This window comes from Coregonus lavaretus, assembly GCF_964263955.1.
Source record: "Coregonus lavaretus genome assembly, chromosome: 6".
Taxonomy (NCBI): Eukaryota; Metazoa; Chordata; class Actinopteri; order Salmoniformes; family Salmonidae; genus Coregonus; species Coregonus lavaretus.
Genome location: NC_139993.1, coordinates 58244373 through 58268569, shown reverse-complemented (window position 1 = coordinate 58268569; position 24197 = coordinate 58244373). Strand labels below are relative to the sequence as shown.

The window sequence follows — 24197 nt, the reverse complement described above, 5'->3', positions numbered from 1 at the left end:
ACTTGCCTAGTTAAATAAAGGTAAAATGAAAAAATAAAAATAATGTGCAGAGCAGCATATTTCAGTTATGCAAATGTTCTCTGTGATAATGATGAGGAAATCCCACAGATAATCGTAAACCTTGAGAATCATTTAGTAAGATCTATTTTTGGTTCAGAGTTGTTTTTGCCTGAAGGTCGGTCTGTTGGTCGACTCGACAGAGGAGCTGTGCTTTCCTCCAATGACCTGCTATGCTTTAGGGACACTGTATTCCCTCTGTTATTTGGTCCTGCTGAATTCATCCCACCAAGGCATTAGTGTCTCATTTTATTTATTTTAAGTTCTGTTCTTTTAAAATAGGAATTTGCCATTATAATCAGTCTGTAGATTAAGTATTGATGGGTTCACATAAGAACATAATATCCAGTAAAAAATAAACAAAATGGTGGTTGTTTTACTTCTGTCAGGAGGAGATGAGAGCCAAGGGAGCCACACAGTTGCAGAGGCTTTGCTTTGATCTGCAGTCAAACGGCTGAAACTGCTTGTCCCTACTTCCTCTCTGCAGGGTTGTACGACCTTTGACCCGACACACTGCTCCTTCCAACCAGCAGGTGTTTAAAGAGGCCTTTAGAGAACCAGCAGTACTGCGTGGTCCCTTTAATAATTCGCCCAGGCCAGCCAGCAGGGAAAGAGGAGCAGTCCCCGACAGGATGGAGTTTCACCGGCTTTCAGTAAACTGATGTCACGCTCCTGCACTGGTCCTGGTCCTGGTCCATCATAGCTGGCTATGACACAAACGGGGTCCTCGCCGTGGTCCTGTTGTGTGAATGTGTTTATCTGAGGCCCTTGGAGAGGATGTGGGGGCAGGAGTTGCCATGGCAACAGCGTCTCCTCCTCTTCCTGTTCCTGTCAATGGGTGGTCTCTGTGTGGCGGTGGCGCTGCGGTCCCCGCGGGTGAGGAGAGGGGTCAGGGTTGGCACCATCTGTCTGTGCACTGGGCATCAGTGCCAAGCGCCATGGGGGCCGGGAGGCTGGTGCTGCTAGGGGCTGGAGACAGGCAGGCGTCTGGGGATGAGGCTGGGCAGGACAGGGCTGGATGATGGCGTGGCGTGGCGGGCGGAGAGAGAGAGGTTCTGAATGGTTCTTTATTCAGGCAGTGTCTCTGTCCCTGTCACAGTCCAGCCAGTCAGGGCCCTGGGGACCCTCTCTGTGGCCAGGCACGGTGAGGGGACAATGGGCAGACTCACCAACTCAGTTGGGCTTAATGCTATTTTAATTGTGGACTGTGTGCTTGATAGCAAATACTAGTAAAAATAACAGCACAAGGAAACACTGGTGTCTCCCCTGCTGGTTTCCCCCCCTCTGGTGCTGTACCTGTGCCTGGTGTTGTTTTCAATCTCTCAGCAGCAGGACCTAGTGATGTTGGCTGTGATGTCACCACCCATCTCAACTTGCACCAACTCCCTGCCGAGACCTCAGACTCAGACACCTGACTACAGTAGCTTGCCTGCATCAGTCACAAACTGTATGGAAAGAAGAATAGAATAGAAAATAACAGAATTGAAAGGAGAAAAAAACAGAACACCAACACCAACACGTTATAATACAGCACAAACATAATCTAAACAAAGTCTGCAATGTTTTCGCAGTGGGCTTTTCATTAGCATACTTTCCTGTCCTTGCTGTGTTTTTGCTGATAGTGTCTCCTATAGCCGCCACCCCGGATATACACTCTCTGTAGTGCCTTTATCGAGCACAGCTGCAATATTAAAATCAAATCAAAAATGAACATGCGCTCGTGTCCCCCTTGCCTCGCTCCACTCTGCTGACGACAGGAAACGTGTTTACTTTTTGGGTTCGGAGGCGGCCTTCAGCATATTCAGTCCTCCCTGCTCTGTGAAACAGGAGCCTGGGCTACAACCTGATCCTCACAGGGCTGGCTTCCAGGGTAGAGCAGAACATTGGATGGTTCATTGGATTGGTTCTTTGAACACTGTGCAGACCACGATCTGTGTGAAACACATCTGTGACACACACACAAATACATGCCAAACGCACTCCTTACACATCACACATTCACTTACTATTCTCTCTTTCTCTCTCACCCTCTCTCACTCTGTGTCTCTGTCTCTCTTTTTTATTTTATTTTTATTTCACCTTTATTTAACCAGGTAAGCCAGTTGAGAACAAGTTCTCATTTACAACTGCGACCTGGCCAAGATAAAGCAAAGTAGTGCAATAAAAACAACAGAGTTACATATGGGGTAAAAAAAACATAAAGTCAGAAAATACAACAGAAAATATATGTACAGTGTGTGCAAATGTAGCAAGTTATGGAGGTAAGGCAATAAATAGGCTATAGTGCAGAATAATTACAATAGTATTAACACTGGAATGCTAGATGTGCAAGAGATTATGTGCAAATAGAGATCTCTCTCTGTCTCTCTCTGTCTCTCTTTCCCTCTCACCCCTCTCTCTCTCTGTCTCTCTTTCTCTCTCACCCTCTCTTTCTCTCTCACCCTCTCTCTCTCTCTCTGTCTCTCTCTCTGTCTCTCTCACCCTCTCTCTCTGTCTCTCTGTCGCTCACCCTCGCTCTCTCTCTCTCTCTCTCTCTCTCACCCTCTCTCTCTCCCTGTCTCTCTCTCACCCTCTCTCACCCTCTCTCTCCCTGTCTCTCTCTCTCTTTGTCTCTCTGTCTCTCTCTGTCTCCCTGTCACTCTCTCTCTCTCTTTCTCTCTCTCACCCTCTCTCCCTTACACACACACACACATCACAAGAGGTTGGTGGCACCTTAATTGGGGAGGACAGGCTTGTGGTAATGCCTGGAGCGGAATCAGTGGAATGGTAGCTCATTTGGTAGAGCATGGCGCTTGCAACGCCAGGGTTGTGGGTTCGTTTCCCACGGGGGGGGGGGGGGGGGGCAGTATGAAAATGTATGCACTCACTAACTGTAAGTCGCTCTGGATAAGAGCATCTGCTAAATGACTAAAATGTAAATGTAAATGTATCAAACACATGGTTTCCTTGTGTTTGATCCCATTCCATTTGCTCCGTTCCAGACATTATTATGAGCCATGAGATAGGAGTGACCTCTCCATTGTTGTTCCCTGCTAGGTATAGTCATTTACTGTTACACAAGAATATGCTAGATGGATTTTCCACAACACCAGTGACCTTTGTTTTGTATGGTATATAAAAGTGGAAATAGCTACATCATAACAGAGTTTAGAGGTTGCGGCCAACATTAACACTATGGTCCAAAGGTTAAGGTGTGATGTGGTATTGGCCGGAACTAGTTACATTATAGGAACTTCTTGGTTGGCTTGAATAAATAAATAAAAAACGGGACAATTCAGTCCTCCACAAAACCTGTTCCACCCATTCTGTCTGGCAATAAAAGGTTCATATTTATTAAACTATTCCAGTCTTTCCAGTTTCACAAAAATATGGCTGAAAATAGACGAAACTCACCAGAATTGTGTTATTTGCATCATGGATGTAAAAATAGTCAGGAGTATGTGTTTGTTTAGTTTTTAAATACATTACTGTTTTTTACGCCATGTTTAATAACTCTTATGGTCAATGGTCAAGTCAGGCTCAAGAATATTAATTAAAACTTCAGTCAAACAGCTAGCTAATAACCATGATGAATCTTTATGAGGGGGTGGACCAAGTAAGTTACCAATTTCCCGCTATTAAATGTTGACAAATCCGAAATGATGAGCTTCATTGTCCTTAAATGGGAGATAGCTATCAGAAAATACAAAGGGGCTATATGTATTCAATGTGGCAACTGCAGTGAGCTAAACTCTCCATGTAGCCTACTCTGGCTCTATGGGATGATTGTCTCAACAGGATGGTGACATGGTTACAACAAACATACAGTAACACATTACCCAAGGCTGTCATACACAACACCATCATAAAGCTACCTGACACTGTCATATGATGACCTGTCATGAGGACGTTATGACAGTAAACTAGACTACATTTATATTCACCTCAATTTCCTTGCTTGAAAATTCAAATAAGTAGCTAGCCTAGAACCGAACTAAAAAGGTGGAACAATTTCAAGAAAGTTATATAGCCTAGTCTGCTTTAGGTGGCTCTTCATCAAATCGAGTGTGTGATTCATGCACTGTCTGGCATTTGTATTCTGTCTGTAGGCTGTTTACCTGTGCGTGGGGCTGGCACATTCCCTGTCGCTATTCATCCCCGAAACCGAATGGCTCCACAGATCTGCGCTCCTGCGCCGGGAGGTATTTCCAATTCCCGACCATATATAGCGCGGCTGGTGTGTGCAAGAACGGTTTGGAACACTATAGTCTCGATAATCAACGCACCTCTGACTAGACGGACTACCTTTCTCCGAGGGTGATTGTGTGTGCCTCTCGCTCTCACGGAACGGTGCGCAGGTCTAGCGGACTTTCCCTAATGCAGGTGTGGTCACCGCACTCAGAGGCGACGCCGGTTGGGAGGGGAGAGCGCATCCGTGGGCTACAGAGCAGCGCGCGACCTTTCGCTGAAGTCCCATGGGGAAAGCCCGAGCGCCAGCCTGGAATTATAAACACGTCTCATGAAGAGGGTGTGCGCCGTTGGGATAGCACGAAGGAAATAGACAAAACAGATTTTCCCCATACTTTTTAAAGCCTAGAGAATGATAGGCTTACCGTTTTTTCCATGTCCCATTATTATGGTGATAATAAGAAGGAATAGCCTACCCGTTGACTAACAGGTCCCGTAAAAAACGCACGCACATGCATTAATCAAAACACAAATCTGCTAGCCTACTGACAAGCCTATAAAATATTTCATAAATATGGAGTAGACTGTTTTGCATACCCCAACAATGTAAATTGTTCTTGTTAATTAATAGGTTGTCATTTAAAAAAAATATCTGAATTTCTAGTCTGACACAATGCTTTGATTTGACCCTGCCAATAACACCTTCCATTCACTTTTGGAAATCCAAATGGGACTATCTCATTTGAAATATATATATTTAGGCTATATTAAAAATCTAATATGAATTGTTTTCCTTTTTATTTCCAAGTCGCTTAAAATTGGTTTGGAGGGAGGGGTTGGGGGTGGTGATGGTTATGAGTTGATTTGGAGGGAGGGTAGCTTGACGGTGGAGGGTGGTCTATAAGGGTGTATCTTCATCAGGACCTGGATCTCCTCCCTGAGCCTGTGGATCTCCAGGCGCTGCAGCTGAACGATACGGTCCCCCTCCTCCTCCTGGTTCAGATGGACCACCATGTTACTGGGGTTGGCCCTGGGAGATAGCAGCGCTGAGGACGGAGACAAGATAACAAGTCAGCTCACGGAACAACTACTTTAGATATGGATAACTTCGAAATAGGAGTTTTCCCTAGTTTTCAAGTGACCTTACTAGGACAAAAAACATCTTAGCGATGAAACAGAGAACCTCAAGCACCTGTATGATAATATAAACTCCATGAAGTGAGGTGGTTTCCCCACATGGTAAAGGTTATCCTACAGACTCTTCACACAGTGGCTAGAAAAATGAATGCTCTACTTCAGAGAAGTTCAGGAAACTCTTTCCAATGAGTAGAAATCTGCAATCAGTTGTCTTTACTGTAAATCAGACAGATAAGAGAGAAACAGGTCACCTTTGAGAGTGTTGGTCTGCTTCTTGCCCTGCTTTCTCATCAGACTCTTGTAGTCGTGGACCTGGGAACACACCAGACGCAACTCCTGTCTCAGATCATTTATCTCTCTGATCAGAGTTGCATTCTCCTGTAGCAATCAATGAATGAATCAATTAATCAATCAGTTAGTCACAGAATACCACAGAACAAACAGCCTATAGATTTGGGGTGTCTAATATATGTGAATGAAAGCGGTTCTGTTTTGTGGTCACTAATTCTATGATCATTGTGTGGGACACTCCAACAGTCCTTTATGAAAAGTATTGTCTCTGTCACCTGCAGGATCTTGACGTTGTCAGCATGGTGGACCACGCCGTCTTTGGCCAGCTTCCTCTTCAGGGACGCCACGTTCCTCTCCAGGTGCTCCCTGTGCCAGGCGTACTCCCTCTGGATGTCTGTGTCCACACCAACTATATCCACCTGAGAGACATGAAGAGAAGCCATCTTTGATTCCAATGAATACACAGTAGCCAACTTACTTATCCATGACCAGTTGCATTCTTTAGCCTCTGGGTAAAGACTTGCTCAGGAATAACTTTTCTTAGACCAGCACTTTAGAAACAATTTAGCCATTATAACTTTACAAACCAATTCACTCTGCCAGCTTGCGTGAAAGAGGATAAAAACAACTAACTAACTCTCTCTCTCTCTCTCTCTCTCTACCTGCCTCTCTCTCTCTCTCTCTCCTCTCTCTCTCTCTCTCTCTCTCTCTCTCTCTCTCTCTCTCTCTCTCTCTCTCTCTCTCTCTCTCTCTCTCTCTCTCTCTCTCTCTCTCTCTTCTCTCTCTCTCTCTCTCTCTCTCTCTCTCTCTCTCTCTCTCTCACCACATCACTCTTCTGTACATAGCGGTCGTAGAGGTCTCTCATGCTGTCCTTTAGCCTCTCAGGCTCCTGGATGAAGCCCACACAGTTATGGAGGTCCGTCCTGAACCTACGTACTAGGGCCTCCACATCCCTCACCTGGGGAGGAGGGGTTGGTCATACAAAGTTCAACAGATAAAAGTCAGACAAAGATAAAAGCACAAATAGAAACACCTGCCATGCACTCAAATTAAAATGGTATCACTCTCCCTCTCTCTCACACACTACACACCTTCTGCAGTCCCTTGTGCATCTCCTTGTCGGTGGTGTGGAGTTTGAGCTTCAGCTCAGCGATGTCCAGTTCCTGTTGAGCGTTCTCTTGTGGAAGGTATCCAGTTCCTGCTCCATCTACAGAGTACAGGAAGCCCATAGCATTGATCTCTATATCCTCCACTCCTCCTCCCTCTCCCTCATTCAGCTGATCTATAGCGCTCATATAAACCCTGATCCACTCCTATCTATATGGACACAGTGGTCATTTCCATTTAGATGAAGGAGGGGCTAAAAGTTGGCAGGCGGTTTAAATAAGTATCAATGATGACAAAAGTAGGAACTGATTTGTTTCAGTGAACATTCAATTCTCATTCTAATCAATGAGACATTTCAGTTAGCCTACTGTGGACAACTGCTGATAGAATACAAATACTATTTACAGTGAGGGAAAAAAGTATTTGATCCCCTGCTGATTTTGTACGTTTGCCCACTGACAAAGACATGATCAGTCTATAATTTTAATGGTAGGTTTATTTGAACAGTGAGAGACAGAATAACAACAAAACAATCCAGAAAAACACATGTCAACATTTTTATAAATTGAAATAAACCTACCATTAAAATTATAGACGGATCATTTCTTTGTCAGTGGGCAAACTTACAAAATCAGCAGGGGATCAAATACTTTTTTCCCTCACTGTATGTACCTACTCAAGAGACATTTCAGCGATGGTTTTCAACAAATTCAACAATGACAGGAGTGGGCGGATTTCCTCGTCCTTCTTGCCAGCCGTGATTTTGGGCAGCACCATGGTAAGAAATGTGACTGTTCCTGGTGCAAAAACAATGTCAAATCCCGGAGCTCGAGTAAATGATATTACTAAGCTGAATGTACTATGCTAGGACATGGACATCGATTCTATCGTAGTCCATGTGGGTTTGAATGACATTATGAAGGGCAGCTCTGAACAGTTGAAACTGGATTTCAAAGAGCTGATTGACTCTCTCCCAACACCTCCTTTGGCCGCCATTCCTTCCAGTTCTCTGCTGCCAATGACTGGAACGAATTGCAAAAATCTCTGAAGCTGGAGACTCTTATCTCCCTCACTAACTTTAAGCATCAGTTGTCAGAGCACCTTACCGATCACTGCACCTGTACACAGCCCATCTGAAATTAGCCCACCCAACTACCTCATCCCCATATTGTTATTTATTTTGCTCATTTGCACCCCAGTATCTCTATTTGCACATCATCTCTTGCACATCTATCATTCCAGTGTTAATACTAAATGTAATTATTTTGCACTATGGCCTATTTATTGCCTTACCTCCATAACTTGCTACATTTGCACACACTGTATATATATTTTCTGTTGTATTTTTGACTTTATGTTTTGTTTTACCCCATATGTAACTCTGTGTTGTTGTTTTTATCGCACTGCTTTGCTTTATCTTGGCCAGGTCGCAGTTGTAAATGAGAACTTGTTCTCAACTGGCTTACCTGGTTAAATAAAGGTGAAATAAAAAATTAAATAAAATAAAAAAGACACTAATAAAAGACCCATCATATCTGTGCCCTGTGCCCTCTCTGAATCTTGGCATTGAACGCTTTAGCAGGATTATTTCTCTTCACAACTGGCTACGTGATTATTGCAGCTCAATGGGTGTAACTTTTGTGAACAATTTCAATACCTTTTGGAAAGAAAACACGTTTTATAAGGAGGATGGGATCCACCCAAATCATTTGGGTTCCTGGATCCTTTCACAGCATTATAAGGCTGTGTTGAGACAATGACTTATCAATGACCCAAGCCCAGCTCAGTTAATCCTTACCATTGTGTCGCTGAGTCATCATAAGCTTTAGCAAATTTACATTATACCATGGGCATTGGTAGACACAATGTAAGTAACCTAATGTATGTCCCTATAACTGCCCTGAATGCCTCTGCTGATCCTACAGCTATTGTTCGCAGCAATCATGTGCCTATGAACCAGATTTAAGCTGTTAGCACTGATGCAGTGTGCCCTAGTAGGAAGTCCACTGTGTGCAGCTCACCCTGCACTAACATAAATAACATGAGAATATCTACTTCTGCTAAGCTTCCCAGTAAAGCAATGAAAACAAGCAAGCATCCTAGAAAAGTGCTCAAAATAGCCCACGTTAACATATGTAGCTTAAGAAACAAGGTTCATGAAATTAATAACTTGCTAGTAACAGATGACATTCATATTCTGACTATCTCTGAAACTCACTTAGACACTACCTTTGATGATACATTGGTAGCAATACAAGGTTATAACATTTACAGAAAATACAGAAATGCCAGTGGTGGAGGTGTTGCTGTTTATATTCACAACCACATTCCTGTAAAGATTAGAGAGGATCTCATGTTAAATACAGTTGAAGTAATATGGCTACAGGTTCATCTGCCTCACCTAAAGCCCATTCTTGTGGGAAGATGCTATAGACCACCAAGTGCTAACAGTCAGTATCTGGATAACATGTGTGAAATGCTTGATAATGTATGTGATATCAACAGAGAGGTATATTTTCTGGGTGATTTAAATATTGACTGGCTTTCATCAAGCTGCCCACTCAAGAAAAAGCTTAAAACTGTAACCAGTGCCTGCAACCTGATTCAGGTTATCAGTCAACCTACCAGGGTAGTTACAAACAGCACAGGAATTAAATCATCAACATGTATTTACTCACATCTTTACTAATGCTGCAGAAATGTGCTTGAAAGCAGTATCCAGATCCATCGGATGTAGTGATCACAATATAGTAGCCATATCTAGGAAAACCAAAGTTCCAAAGTCTGGGCATAATATAGTGTATAAGAGGTCATACAATACGTTTTGTAGTGATTCCTATGTTGTTGATGTAAAGAATATTTGTTGGTCCGTGGTGTGTATGAAATTGTTTATTCCAGTTACTAATAAGCATGCACCCATTCAGAAAATGACTGTAAAAACTGTTAAATCCCCGTGGATTGATGAGGAATTGAAAGATTGTGTGGTTGAGAGGGATGAGGCAAAAGGAATGGCAAATAAGTCTGGCTGCACAACCGATTGGCAAACATTCTGCAAATTGAGAAATCATGTGACTAAACTGAATAAAAAGAAGAAGAAACTACACTATGAAACAAAGATAAATGACATAAAGATTGATAGTAAAAAGCTTTGGAGCACCTTCAATGAAATGTTGGGAAAAAGGCAAACTCAGCTCTATCATTCATTGAATCAGATGGCTCATTCATTACAAAACCAACTGATATTGACAACTACTTTAATGATTTGGCATTGGCAAGATTAGCAAACTTAGGCATGACATGCCAGCAACAAACGCTGACACTACACATCCAAGTATACCTGACCAAATTATGAAAGACAATAATTTTTATTTTGAATTTTGAGTGTGGAAGAGGTGAAACAATTATTGTTGTCTATCAACAATGACAAGCCACCAGGGTCTGACAACTTGGATGGAAAATTACTGAGGATAATAGCGGATGATATTGCCACTCCTATTTGCCATATCTTCAATTTAAGCCTACTAGAAAGTGTGGGCCCTCAGGCCTGGAGGGAAGCAAAAGTCATTCCACTACCTAAGAATAGTAAAGCCCCCTTCACTGGCTCAAATAGCCAACCAATCAGCCTATTACCAACCCTTAGTAAAGTTTTGGAAAAAATTGTGTTTGACCTGCTACAATGCCATTTTACAGTAAACAAATTGACAACAGACTTTCAGCACGCTTATAGGGAAGGACATTCAACAAGCACAGCACTTACACAAATGACTGATGATTAGCTGAGAGAAATTGATGATAAAAAGATTGTGGGGGCTGTTTTGTTAGACTTCAGTATGGCTTTTGACATTATCGATCATAGTTTGCTGCTGGAAAAACGTATGTGTTATGGCTTTACACCCCCTGCTATATTGTGAATAAAGAGTTACCTGTCTAACAGAACACAGAGGGTGTTCTTTAATGGAAGCCTCTCCATTATAATCCATGTAGAATCAGGAATTCCCCAGGGCAGATGTTTAGGCCCCTTACTTTTTTCAATCTTTACTAACGACATGCCACTGGCTTTGAGTAAAGCCAGTGTGTCTATGTATGCTGATGACTCAACACTAGACACGTCAGCTACTACAGCGACTGAAATTACTGAAACATTTAACAAAGAACTGCAGTTAGTTTCAGAAAGGGTGGCAAGGAATAAGTTAGTCCTAAATATTTAAAAAACTAAAAGCATTGTATTTGGGACAAATCATTCACTAAACCCTAAACCTCAACTAAATCATGTGGAAATTGAGCAAGTTGAGGTGACTAAACTGCTTGGAGTAACCCTGGATTGTAAACTGTCATGGTCAAAACATATTGATACAACAGTAGCTAAAATGAGGAGAAGTCTGTCCTTCTACCTTCTTAACAGCACTATCAACAAGGCAGGTCCTACAGGCTCTAGTTTTGTAGCACCTGGACTACTGTTCAGTCGTGTGGTCAGGTGCCACAAAGAGGGAATTAAGAAAATTGCAATTGGCTCAGAACAGGGAAGCACGGCTGGCCCTTGAATATACACAGCGAGCAAACATTAATAATATGCATGTCAATCTCTCCTGACTCAAAGTGGAGGAGAGATTGACTTCATCACTACTTGTATTTGTGAGAGGTATTGACATATTGAAAGCACCGAGCTGTCTGTTTAAATGACTAGCACACAGCTCAGACACCCATGCATACCCCACAAGACATGCCACCAGAGGTCTCTTCACAGTCCTCAAGTCCAGAACAGACTATGGGAGGCACACAGTACTACATAGAGCCATGACTACACGGAACTACAGGTAATTGATGCAAGCAGTAGAATCAGATTTAAAAAACAGATACAAATACACCTTATGGAACAGCAGGGACTGTGACGCAATACAAAGATAGGTGCAGACACATGCATACACACACATGATAACATATGCACTATACACACACGTACACATTGATTTTGTGTTGTAGATATGTGGTAGTGGAGTAGGGGCCTGATGGCACACACTTAGTGTATTGTGAAATCTGTTATGAATGTATTGTAATGTTTTTAAAATCGTATCAGCCTTAATTTTGCCAGACCCCAGGAAGAGTAGCTGCTGCCTTGGCAGCAGCTAATGGGGATCCATAATAAATACAAATACAAATACAGTTAACCTGTTAAAGAACTGATACAGGAGGAGGAAGAGGAGCCATCTTGTTTTACCTCATGGGTCTGCTCCTTCATCTCCTTGATGTCGTTCTCTCTGGGCTCGATCTGTTTCTTCAGTTCTTTGATCTTGTAGTCCAGAACAAACTTAAACTTCTCCAGCTCCTGGTTCTTCTTTTTCAGGTCGTATATGCATTTCTCCTACACAGGGATAAAGGACAAGACAAGACAAACAGGCCTCAGATCAGATCATGGATGCATTTCTCTTACACAGGCACAAGACCTTAGCCTGCTGGTCCCAGATCTGTTGTGCTGTCTTGCCAACTCATATGGTCTTTGTCACGCAACAACCATAGGAGTTGGCAAGACAGCAGAAACAGGCCTCAGATCTGACAATAATTTAACTGCCATGTAATAACTCATAGAATATAACAAGCCATGAAGCAATGTTGCCACGCAACAGGTTGTTAGATTGTTTAAATACGCCATGAAATCAACCCATTCTCTTGATAGTCTTTGGCTTGCGTTATTTTTACATTTCAATTACATTCATAATCCTCTTCCAACATTGATATCCCATGAAATTAAATGTAAAATGTAACTTCCATAGTTCCACAATACAAGTGAACAAATCTAATGTTTAAGCTTAACTTCTCGGAGGCATCTTTAATGTTCAAATGTATCATCGTTAGAGACGGTGGGCGTTAGAACAACAGTTGCCACGGCTACGCTGCTGAGTGTGAATCTTTATTCATGAAGAGGAAGGATAGGAGGATGGATCTGTGTTTGAACTGAACTGGGGGCTCCTCTTTTGATGTGGGACCATTTTATTAGAATTTACTCTCTGTCCAATTAGCTATTTGAAAGCGTTTAATCTTGAATGCGGGTGAATGTGTGTGTGAGTGTAGGGGGGGGTAATCTTTTCATAGACAGCATCTGTGACATTTACACATTAAAGACAGTAATCAATTAGGGGCTCTATTCAATCTGTATCGCTGAAGCGTTACATATAGCACGCTAGAAATGTAAAGGTAATTTCCTATTGAGCCGATATCTGCAGCGTTTACCGTGTATGCAGTCTCCGCTGACGCGGGAACATTGCCTTTAAATTTCAATAACGCTGTAACGCTGAATTTCCAGTGTCCCAGTGTCTCAGTGTCCCAGTGTCTCAGTGTCCCAGTGTCTCAGTGTCCCAGTGTCTCAGTGTCCCAGTGTCCCAGTGTCTCAGTGTCTCAGTGTCCCAGTGTCCCAGTGTCCCAGTGTCCCAGTGTCTCAGTGTCCCAGTGTCTCAGTGTCCCAGTGTCCCAGTGTCCCAGTGTCCCAGTGTCTCAGTGTCCCAGTGTCCCAGTGACTCAGTGTCCCAGTGTTTCAGTGTCCCAGTGTCTCAGTGTCCCAGTGTCTCAGTGTCCCAGTGTCTCAGTGTCCCAGTGTCTCAGTGTCCCAGTGTCTCAGTGTCCCAGTGTCCCAGTGTCTCGCACATCAATTGCGCTAACAGCAGCATTCTTTGTTCATGCTTTGTTTATGCAGGGACACAACATGGTCCTCTGTAGCTCAGCTGGTAGAGCACGGCGCTTGTAACGCCAAGGTAGTGGGTTCGATCCCCGGGACCACACGTACACAAAGAAATGTATGCACGCATGACTGTAAGTCGCTTTGGATAAAAGCGTCTGCTAAATGGCATTTTATTTATTTTAATATGTAACCTTATGGAGAAAAAAAAGAGAGTGGTGGATAGTTATTAAAAAATATATTTTACCCTTATTTTACCAGGTAAGTTGAGTGAGAACACATTCTCATTTACAGCAACAACCTGGGGAATAGCTACAGGGGAGAGGAGGGAGGAGGAATGAGCCAACTGGAAGCTGGGGATGATTAGGTGGCCATGATGGTATGCATCATTTTAGCCAGGACACTGGGGTTAACACCCCTACTCTTATGATAAGTGCCATGGGATCTTTCGTGACCACAGAAAGTCAGGACACCTGTTTAACGTCCCATCCGAAAGACGGCACCTTACACAGGGCAATGTCCCCATCACTGCCCTGGGGCATTGGGATATATATATATATATTTTTTGACCAGAGGAAAGAGTGCCTCCACTTCCAGCAGCATATGGTCTCCCATCCAGGACCAACCCTGATTAGCTTCAGAGGCAAGCCAGCAGTGGGATGCAGGGTGGTATGCGTACATGAGTTTGTGTTCGCAGAGCAGGTGTCTGAGACGGTGGCCTGCTCCACCACATGCTGATGCAGTGTGATTATTAATTATTGGACCTTCACACTCAAGGCTCAGTGCTGTGCTGCACTGCTCTGGGAAGGGGAGGAGTCTCACAGTCTCAAAGTCACCTTGTCTGGTGTGATGCATGGGACTGGGACTGGGACTCAGGATAATGGATGTATGGGGGAGAACAACGTTTATGGACAATCTATAATAGCGTATGAGTTGATTGTGTTCGATTATGAGAGAAGAAAATTTGAACAGTCAACTACAATCATAAACAGTAGAGGTCCATCAATAAAATTGACTTTTTTCCTTCCTTCCATGTTTCTGCATACCTTGGAGGCAAACCTATCATTCCTGCCTGGCTCCTTTTGGAACAAACCTAACCCTCTCCTTGTCATGGCACCTGGCTGTACCCCCTCAGCCCCTGCACCCCTCACCCCAGCAGCAACCCTCTCACCTTATCCTGGATGGTCTCATCCCTCTCCTGGATCTCTTTCTTCAGGGCCAGGATGTCTTTCTCCAGACACTTCTGATGTGCCAGTAGCTTCTGTTGCTCTGACTTCATCTTCTCTTTCTCCACGCTCCTGTCATCTATATTCTTCTGCAGGCTGCTGAACTGTGTGTGTGTGTGTGTGTGTGTGTGTGTGTGTGTGTGTGTGTGTGTGTGTGTGTGAGGGAGGGAGGGAGGGGAAGACAGGGGGGGAGACGTGGCAGGGAGAGAAGGAAAAGGTTGTCATCAGTCACCATCTTCATAACTCATTGTGACTTAAACAATGTTCATATGCTTTATAGCTTCCCATAACACATAATAAAGCCTCCACATGCAGTACGATATTGGACAGTAAAAACAGCATGACCTGATCTAGGGAGAAAGGGAAGGAGACCAAAAAAATCGGAGAAGACAAGAAAAGACAGCCGACAGACAGACAGACAGACAGACAGACAGACAGACAGACAGACGACAGACAGACAGACAGCCGCCAGACAGACAGACAGACAGACAGACGACAGCCGACAGACAGACAGACAGACAGCCGACAGACAGCCAGACAGACAGACAGACAGCCAGCCAGACAGACAGACAGCCGACAGACAGACAGACAGACAGACAGACAGACAGCCGACAGACAGACAGACAGACAGACAGACAGACAGACAGACAGACAGAATGGGGCGAGGTATATAGGACAGCAGAATCTACACACAGCAGCAGGATCTGACTCAACATCATCCCTGTGACATTGAGTGAGAAAGCGGAGGGAGCGCATTAGGGCCTAACTATGGACACATGGATAGGCCCTGCTCGCCGTCAGCAGGCCGTATGCTGCGTCTGATTGACTGTAATTATGATCTACCACTGCAGCCTGGGAGGTGTGATGAGAAGGCAGACAGGCAGGGTCTAGGTGGGAGAGGGTTGGGTAGGGTCTGTGTGAAGGATGGGATGGAGTTGGAGGGAGACTAGCGGGGAATCTTGATTCCCCCCCCCCCCCCCGTCCTCTCCCCCCCGTCCTCTCCCCCTCCGTCCTCTCCCCCTCCGTCCTCTCCACCCCGTCCCCCCCGTCCCCCCCGTCCCCCGTCCTCTCCACCCCGTCCTCTCCCGTCTGAGGAAAGTGAGGAGAGCATTGGAGAACATCTGAGGAGAGGAACCTCTGATCTTCTCCTCCAACGCTCTCCTCGTATCCATCTTATGTTCTGAGAAGAAGGCCGGGAAAGGACAAAAGGAACCAAGGAAACTTTTGAGAGAGCTTGGGATGGTGGAGGGAGGAGTGGGGGTGAGAAGATCATGTCTCTACCTTCTTCTTCATGATGCCGGTGTCTCCCTTCAGGCGCATGTTGGTCTCCCTCTCGTCCTTCAGCCATCTCTCATAGCGGATCCTGATGTCCTGGATTTCCCTGTCTCCATCCTCCTCCATCTGCTTCCTGCTCTCCTCAAACTCCCTCCCCTGGATACGAGACTCCTCCTGACACTACAGAGGGAAGGATGGGGAGGGAGAGGGGGAGGAGGGAGAGGGGTGGGGAGAGAGAGGGGTGGGGAGGGAGAGGGGGAGGAGAAAGAGGGGGAGGAGGGAGGGGTGGGGAGGAAGAGGGAGAGGAGGGAGAGGGGTTGGGAGAAAAAGGGGTGGGGAGGGTGAGGAGGAGAGGGGGAGGAGGGAGGGGTGGGGGGGGAGGGAGAAGGGTTAGGAGAAAGAGGGGTGGGGAGGGGGAGGAGGAAAGGGGGAGGAGGGAGAGGGGTGGGGAGGGAGAGGGGTGGGGAGGGAGAGGGGGAGGAGGGAGAGGGGGAGGAGGGAGAGGGGTGGGGAGGGAGAGGGGTGGGGAGAGAGAGGGGTGGGGAGAGAGAGAGGGGTGGGGAGGGAGAGGGGTGGGGAGAGAGGGGGGTGGGGAGGGAGAGGGTGAGGAGGGAGGGGTGGGAGAGGGGGAGGAGGTAGAGGGGGAGGAGGGAGGGGTGGGGAGGGGAAGGAGAGGGGGAGGAGGGAGAGGGAAATAAGTAAACAGAGTTTAAAGTGGGAGAGATCCAGAAAGGAGGAGGGAGAAAGATGTGGAAAATAGCAAGGCAAGAGAGATGGGAAGAGTTCAGGTAAAGAGGGGGAATGAGATAGAGAGAAAGAGAGAGGTGAAAGGATAGAGTGGGGAAAGATAAGATAAGAAAAAGAGACAGAAGGAGAGAGGTAGAGAGAGAGATAAAGAGGGCATGAACGGGAGCTCTACCTCAACACAGACAGAGGTCAGAGGACAGAGGTCATCCGAGCACGGCATCTGTGAACAAGATGGATAATCCCATTGTTGGGTGTTTGTTTATGCACCTGTAGTAACCTACATCCTCAATTATCCCAGTCAGGACCAAGCTACAGAGCTACTCCGCATGCCATCCACCGCCTCTCTCTCTCTGTCTCTGTCTCTGTCTCTCTCTTCATTTGACCAGTATTGTCTCAGCAAAATAGTACTGCAGCAACAGGATTTGAACGTTTTGTCCATAATGTTGCTTGATCGGTGGTGAGGCTATTAGCTGGTCAAAATGAGGCTACATGAAAAGTGGAATACTGTTAATATAACTGTGTGTTAGTGCAGGTTTTCGGTAAGTTTATGTAAATCACAAAGCTCATCTGCATTTCCTGGAAAATCCACTGGAATATTCTCAGCAACAAAAGAGTGATCAAATTAAGATACTACATCTGTAATATCCACTTCAATAAATGAGTCCCTGGGGGTAACTTAGCTATGCTTAAACATTACATGTACACTCCTGGATGAGGCTGGCACAATAACTTTAATGTTATGCATGAATGACAACAACATTTTACCTCTGCTGTAATTGTTTCTTGCCTTTATATTCACATCCATTTTGTCCCCACCCCCTGGCTGTCCTCTCTCTCTCTCTCTCTCTCTCTCTCTCTCTCTCTCTCTCTCTCTCTCAGATTAATTCACTATTCCATTCAAAGTGAAATAATAAAGTGATTATGCAGGCCCTGCGTTGCCCCCGCGGCTCACACCCACTTTAGCAGTGATGGGAGTTGACGTCGCATTTCCTTAAAGATTCTGCGGACGTCCTCGACGGAGAACCTGCCGCTTGCAGATTAATTTGTCTCTTCGCTTCCAATTAGTGTCACAGCAGGGAGGGAGAGGAGAGGAGAGAGGGAGGAGAGGGGAGAGGAGAGAGGGAGGAGAGCGGGAGGGAGGGGAGGAGAGAAGAGGGGGAGGAGAGGAGAGGGAGAGGAGAGAGGGAGGGCGAGGGGCGGGAGTTGAGGAGAGAGGGAGGGAAAGAGAGGAGAGAGGGAGGTAGAGACGGGAGGGGAGTGTGAAGGGAAGGAGGGGAGAGATGACGGAGGGAGAGTAGGGATGGGAGTGTGAAGGGAAGGAGGGGAGTGTGAAGGGAAGGAGGGGAGGGGAATGTGAAGGAAGGGAGGGGAGTGTGAAGGGAAGGAGGGGAGTGTGAAGGGAAGGAAGGGAGTGTGAAGGGAAGGAGGGGAGTGTGAAGGGAAGGAGGGAGTGTGAAGGGAAGGAGGGGAGTGTGAAGGGAGGGAGGGGAGTGTGAAGGGAAGGAGGGGAGGGGAGTGTGAAGGAAGGGAGGGGGGGGAGTGTGAAGGGAAGGAGGGGAGAGATGACAGGGAGGGAGAGAAGATAGGGGAGTGTGAAGGGGAGGAGGGGAGTGTGAAGGGAAGGAGGGGAGTGTGAAGGGAAGGAGGGGAGTGTGAAGGGAAGGAGGGAGTGTGAAGGGAAGGAGGGGAGTGTGAAGGGAGGGAGAGGAGTGTGAAGGGAAGGAGGGGAGGGGAGTGTGAACGAAGGGAGGGGAGTGTGAAGGGAAGGAGGGGAGTGTGAAGGGAAGGAGGGGAGAGATGACAGGGTGGGAGAGAAGATAGGGGAGTGTGAAGGGAAGGAGGGGAGTGTGAAGGGAAGGAGGGGAGTGTGAAGGGAAGGAGGGGAGGGGAGTGGGAAGGGAAGGAGGGGAGTGGGAAGGGATGGAGGGGAGTGTGAAGGGAGGGAGGGGAGTGTGAAGGAAGGGAGGGGAGTGTGAAGGGAAGGAGGGGAGTGTGAAGGGAAGGAAGGGAGAGATGACAGGGAGGGAGAGAAGGGAGGGGAGTGTGAAGGGAAGGAGGGGAGAGATGACAGGGAGGGAGAGAAGGGAGGGGAGTGTGAAGGGGAGGAGGGGAGTGTGAAGGGAGGGAGGGGAGTGTGAAAGGAAGGAGGGGAGTGTGAAGTGAGGGAGGGGAGTGTGAAGGGAAGGAGGGGAGAGTGAAGGGAGGGAGGGGAGTGTGAAGGGAAGGAGGGGAGTGTGTGTGAAGGGAAGGAGGGGAGTGTGAAGGGAAGGATTGGAGAGAGTGTGAAGGGAGGGAGGGGAGTGTGAAGGGAAGGACGGGAGTGTGAAGGGAAGGAGGGAGGTGTGAAGGGAAGGAGGAGGGGAGTGTGAAGGTTGGAAGGGAGAGATGACAGGGAGGGAGAGAAGGAAGAGAAGGGAGAAAGGGCGAGAGGGGAGGGAGGGATATAATTAAGGGAGGGAGGGAGGGAGGGAGAGAAGGGAGGAAGGGGAGTGTGAAGGGAGGGAGGGACCACATACCCTGACCAGGGAAAGCTCAGGGTCCTAACGCAAAGAACTGGTCAGGGAAAACTCAGGATCCTAACACAAAGAACTAGTCAGGGAAAACTCAGGATCCTAACACAAAGAACTAGTCAGGGAAAACTCAGGGTCCTAACACAAAGAAAGGTTTTCCTGGGGAAAAAGAGGACCCTACCTGTAAGGACTCTCTATATAAAGCCCCAAATCCCACCTACAAACCTCCCCTAACAAGCCCTTTGACGTTATATCTCCTACCTGCTCCAACACCAGCAGCATCTCATGCAGCTTCCCCTCATAGTGGAGGGTGAGATCCTCCAGGGCAGATGCCTTGCTCTCGTCCATCTGCTGCAGCTGTTCCTCGTAGTCCTGCTGCATCTGCTGAGACTTGAGCTGCAGCTCCTGGTACTTCTCATACTCCAGAATCAGCTTCTGACTGTTGGCTGACTCTGGGGGAGGAGAGCAGCGAGAGTCACAGAGAGGATATGAGGAGGACACTGGATTCAACACAGTCAATGCTATCAGGTGCTGCTGTCAATGTACACACTGAAATGGGAGTCATTCAAGTCTCTTAACTCAAAACTTAAGAGGTAACTTTTCCGATAGATGGACAAGAAGTGAGAACAGAATATAACAGAATAGAACAGAATAGAATAGACAGAATAGAACAGAATAGAACAGAATAGAACAGAACATAATAAAACAGAACAGAATAGAATAGAACATAATATAATAGAACAGAATATAATAGAATAGAATAGATAGAATAGAACAGAATAGAACAGAATAGAATAGACAGAATAGAACAGAATAAAACAGAACAGAATAGACAGAATAGAATAGATAGAATAGAACAGAATAGAACAGAATAGAATAGACAGAATAGAACAGAACAGAATAGAATAGAACTCACCCAGATCCTGCAGCTCTTTGGAGTGTTTCTCCGTCACCCCGAACATGGCCTCCTGATTGGCTGACTCCATCTTGCTTCGTTCCGTCTTCAGGATCTGACAGGAGAGATGGAGAGAGGGATGAAGAGAGGTGAAGTGAGGGGGATGGATAGAGGTGAAGAAAGAGGGATGTCTCTACATATGAACCTCACTGAGGTGTTCACCTTACGCCAGCCCAGCCAGAGCCACTTTCAATTTTCATTTCCATGTGTCTGTAACCGGTGTGAAATGGCTAGCTAGTTAGCGGTGCGCACTAGTAGTCACTCGCTCTGAGACCTTGAAGTAGTTGTTTCCCTTGCTCTGCAAGGGTCGCGGCTTTTGTGGAGCAACCGCGGCTTTTGTGGAGCGACGGGTAACGGTGCTTCGAGGGTGACTGTTGTCGATGTGTGCAGAGGGTCCCTGGTTCAAGCCCAGGTAGGGGCGAGGAGAGGGACGGAAGCAACACTGTTACATGTCGATCTAGCAGTGGCTCTTATCAAGGCCGGCTCTTACAAGGCAAAGTACACTCAGTGCATACCATTATGAGAGCCGAACACGTTTGAAAGTTAAAACGTGTTAGAAGTATTACACTGAACAAAAATATAAACGCAACATGCAACAATTTCTAAGATTTTACTGAATTACGGTTCATAAAAGGAAATCTATGTCAATTGAAATAAATAAATTAGGCCCTAATCTATGGATTTCACATGACTGGGAATACAGATATGCATCTGTTGGTCACAGATACCTTTAAAAAAAGGTAGGGGTGTGGATCAGAAAACCAGTCAGTATCTGATGTGACCACCATTTGCCTCATGCAGCACGACACATCTCCGCATAGAGTTGATCAGGCTGTTGATTGATCAGGCTGTTGAATGTTGTCCCACTCCACTTCAAAGGCTGTGCGAAGTTGCTGGATATTGGTGGGAACTGGAACACGCTGTCGTACACGTCGATCCAGAGCATCCCAAACTTGCTCAATGGGTGACATGTCTGGTGAGTATGCAGGCCATGGAAGAACTGGGACATTTTCTAGCTTCCAGGAATTGTGTACAGATCCTTGCAACATGAGGCCGCGCATTATCATGCTGAAACATGAGGTGATGGCGGCAGATGAATGGCACGTCAATGAACCTCAGGATCTCGTCACGGTATCTCTGTGCATTCAAAATGCCATCGATAAAATGCAATTGTGTCCGTTGTCCGTGGCTTATGCCTGCCCATACCATAACCCCACCGCCACCATGGGGCACTCTGTTCACAACGTTAACATCAGCAAACTGTTCGCCCACACAACGCCATACACGTTGTCTGCCATCTGCCTGGTATAGTTGAAACCGGGATTCATCCGTGAAGAGCACACTTCTCCAGCGTGCCAGTGGCCATCGAAGGTAAGCATTTACCCACAGAAGTCGGTTACGACGCCAAACTGCAGTCAGGTCAAGACCCTGCTGAGGACGAGAAGCACGTAGATGAGCTTCCCTGAGAAAGTTTCTGACAGTTTGTGCAGAAATTCTTCGGTTGTGCAAACCCACAGTTTAATCAGCTGTCCAGGTGGCTGGTCTCAGATGATCCCGGATGTGGAGGTCCTGGGCTGGTGTGGTTACACGTGGTTTGCGGTTGTGAGGCCAGTTGGACGTACTGCCAAATTCTCTAAAACAACGTTATGGTAGGAGAAATGCTCATTAACAGGGACGTAAACAAATTTGTGCACAACATTTCAGAGAAATAAGCTTTTTGTGCGTATGGAAAATTATTATATTTTATTTCAGCTCATGAAACATGGGACCAACACTTTACATGTTGCGTTTATATTTTTGTTCAGTATATATTGAGCTATAGTAAACAGACTCAGGGCTCTATTTTAATAAACCTAATGTAATGGTCAATCTAAGCGCAGGCGGTAGCACTATAGGTTCAGGGGTGTGTTAAAATGGCTATTTTCACTATCACAATTATCTTGCTGGCCTTGGCGCGAAAGGGCTGGGTTTTGTTGAATAAACAAGTTGTGGGTGTGTCGAGGCTTGGCCCCTCACTGGCCAATCAGAACGTGCTCCATGGCGAAATATGGGGTTGCTTCAAGTTGTGTATTTACGGTCTTTTATGTATTGCCTTGGAATCAACTCCAATTTCAATGTTAGTCCGTTACAGTTTGTTAAATGGCTTACAGAAACAAAATAAGAAAATGTAAACCTATCTTTGCTAAATACGTTAACTTTGCAGTCCACATTGTTCTAAGTAATTGCATGGCTTCAATAGCATTCACACTGATATAGGGGCTAGGCCTACTGTAAATTGCATTATGGCTGAGCATGGACATGCCAAACATTGTCAATATGCAAGATTAAATTCATTATTGATAAGGCCTAAAAAGAGAACAAATAATTCTAATAAAATTCTAACCAAACCAATACAACTTGTTTTAAATAGGCTACAGTGAGGGAAAAAAGTATTTGATCCCCTGCTGATTTTGTACGTTTGCCCACTGACAAAGAAATTATCAGTCTATAATTTTAATGGTAGGTTTATTTGAACAGTGAGAGACAGAATAACAACAACAAAATCCAGAAAAATGCATGTCAAAAATGTTATAAATTGATTTGCATTTTAATGAGGGAAATAAGTATTTGACCCCCTCTCAATCAGAAAGATTTCTGGCTCCCAGGTGTCTTTTATACAGGTAACGAGCTGAGATCAGGAGCACACTCTTAAAGGGAGTGCTCCTAATCTCAGCTTGTTACCTGTATAAAAGACACCTGTCCACAGAAGCAATCAATCAATCAGATTCCAAACTCTCCACCATGGCCAAGACCAAAGAGCTCTCCAAGGATGTCAGGGACAAGATTGTAGACCTACACAAGGCTGGAATGGGCTACAAGACCATCGCCAAGCAGCTTGGTGAGAAGGTGACAACAGTTGGTGCGATTATTTGCAAATGGAAGAAACACAAAATAACTGTCAATCTCCCTCCGCCTGGGGCTCCATGCAAGATCTCACCTCGTGGAGTTACAATGATCATGAGAACGGTGAGGAATCAACCGAGAACTACACGGGAGGATCTTGTCAATGATCTCAAGGCAGCTGGGACCATAGTCACCAAAAAAACAATTGGTAACACACTACGCCGTGAAGGACTGAAATCCTGCAGCACCCGCAAGGTCCCCCTGCTCAAGAAAGCACATATACATGCCCGTCTGAAGTTTGCCAATGAACATCTGAATGATTCAGAGGAGAACTGGGTGAAAGTGTTGTGGTCAGAAGAGACCAAAATGGAGCTCTTTGGCATCAACTCAACTCGCCGTGTTTGGAGGAGGATGAATGCTGCCTATGACCCCAAGAACACCATCCCCACCGTCAAACATGGAGGTGGAAACATTATGCTTTGTGGGTGTTTTTCTGATAAGGGGACAGGACAACTTCACCGCATCAAAGGGACGATGGACGGGGCCATGTACCGTCAAATCTTGGGTGAGAACCTCCAGAGCATTGAAAATGGGTCGTGGATGGGTATTCCAGCATGACAATGACCCCAAACACACGGCCAAGGCAACAAAGGAGTGGCTCAAGAAGAAGCACATTAAGGTCATGGAGTGGCCTAGCCAGTCTCCAGACCTTAATCCCATAGAAAATATGTGGAGGGAGCTGAAGGTTCGAGTTGCCAAACGTCAGCCTCGAAACCTTAATGACTTGGAGAAGATCTGCAAAGAGGAGTGGAACAAAATCCCTCCTGAGATGTGTGCAAACCTGGTGGCCAATTACAAGAAACGTCTGACCTCTGTGATTGCCAACAAGGGTTCTAAGTCATGTTTTGCAGAGGGGACAAATAATTATTTCCCTCATTAAAATGAAAATCAATTTATAACATTTTTTACATGCGTTTTTCTGGATTTTTTTGTTATTATTCTGTCTCTCACTGTTCAAATAAACCTACCATTAAAATTATAGACTGATCATGTCTTTGTCAGTGGGCAAACTTTTTTCCCTCACTGTATGTCACACTTACACGCACCACAATTTCTCCCCGTGGGCATATAATATTATAACAACGCAGACTATGGAGGGTTTTACGCATATCCAA

The 24197-nt window shown here is 45.7% G+C and overlaps 1 pseudogene across 1 annotated transcript in view; it reads right to left on the bottom strand.

Moving 5' to 3' along the window:
* Window positions 1-5076: 5076 nt before the first annotated feature.
* Window positions 5077-24197, bottom strand: part of LOC311131092 (cilia- and flagella-associated protein 57-like) — a 32931-nt pseudogene continuing 13810 nt past the window's right edge. The window contains exons 12-21 of the transcript in view: window positions 20101-20194; window positions 19446-19636; window positions 15934-16107; window positions 14598-14756; window positions 11975-12118; window positions 6744-6859; window positions 6476-6610; window positions 5928-6071; window positions 5613-5739; window positions 5077-5270 (exon numbers count right to left, since the gene is read on the bottom strand). The product of the transcript in view is annotated as a cilia- and flagella-associated protein 57-like (transcript). The remainder of the gene's footprint in view (window positions 5271-5612; window positions 5740-5927; window positions 6072-6475; window positions 6611-6743; window positions 6860-11974; window positions 12119-14597; window positions 14757-15933; window positions 16108-19445; window positions 19637-20100; window positions 20195-24197) is intronic.